The sequence below is a fragment of the Galeopterus variegatus genome, unplaced genomic scaffold (genome assembly GCF_000696425.1).
Source record: "Galeopterus variegatus unplaced genomic scaffold, G_variegatus-3.0.2 Scaffold443, whole genome shotgun sequence".
NCBI lineage: Eukaryota > Metazoa > Chordata > Mammalia > Dermoptera > Cynocephalidae > Galeopterus > Galeopterus variegatus.
In genome coordinates, this window is record NW_007726554.1 from 71,111 (window position 1) to 72,458 (window position 1,348).

The following is a 1,348-nucleotide window of genomic DNA, read 5'->3' on the forward strand; positions in this document are numbered from 1 at the left end:
TGCCTTCAGGGGATTCCCAGTGAACTGTTGTCCAAGAAATTTCAATGAGTGCTTCAAAATGATTCCTGGTATGATCCTAGAGCATCTAGGCAGAATTTAGAGTAAGGATACGGAGCTGGACAGAACGAGTGTATTATGAGAGGGGCAATTTAATCAGGGACAATTGGTTACTTTAGAAGTTCTGACTAAGGAATATTTTAATGTGCTGAGGAACTATTTTAATATACAAAGGCAGACAGGTGGAAATGTTCCCACCATCCTCTGAACTGGCTGGCCTAAGCCCGGATACAGTGTTCAGCGATGCTGGTTACATTGAAGAGTTAAGTTGCTCTGGAGAAAGTAGCATTTGTCGTGAGCTAAGATTTGGGACTGGCTGCCAGGATGTGCATTTGTGTATATTCCTTTGGGGTTGAAAAATGCTGAACAAAATAGCTAAAATTATCATTATCATCATTAACAACATCATTATTAACATATTTCCACAAAACAGGGTGAAAATGCTTTCTAAACACATACTATGTGTTGACATTTCATAGCATAAAACACTCAACATAAGAAGCTAGAAGATGACAGTGTTAGCAAGGAAAACATTCAAATCACTGAGGTGGTGACAGGTACAGTGGTGCTGTGTGACTCAAATACAATCACCATCTGTATTATTAAGTTTATTTTACATGTTTCGTGACTGCATATAATTATAGAAGAAAAATCGTCACTACCTCTGAGGACTAAGTCTGGGATAAGTCACTTTCAGTTTTAGTTTCTTGAGCTGTCACCAAAAATTGCTTCAAATCTCTGAGTCATAATCATTTTCAAATAACATTTGCAGCCCTCGTGTTCCAAGAAATAATTCATGTGTTCCCATCATATGAATTGAAGCTTATATCTGCAAACCCACTTCTTTTCCTTGCATGATGAGGAATAAGGCGAGGCCTCTGTTAAGTGCAGCTGTGAGCTGAGTATAAAGAATAGAACCACACAGTCTGTGCACTGGGGGGAAGTGTCTCTGCAATGCTGTGGTTAATCTGCTGGTGCAGAAATACATGGCTGAGTCTTCCAGCTCTACAGGCCGGATTTTGAAAGTGGAGTCTAATCCTTTAGGCCTCTCTGTAGAAAAGTGATCCTTTGGCAACTGTGAATCACATAGTACAGCCTCATTCTCAGAGTGCATCAGAAGCTCCAGGCCCTGTCTGGGGTCTGCCAGTACCATTAAAGGGTAATATGGCCAGAAATAGTATCACACCAAAAAGCTGCCACCTGTCTTTTCTCTGTAATCTTATATTTGGGGGACTGGGTGACTCCAACTTCTATGAGTTCTATGTGAGGGAAAGAAAGAATTTGAAAATGG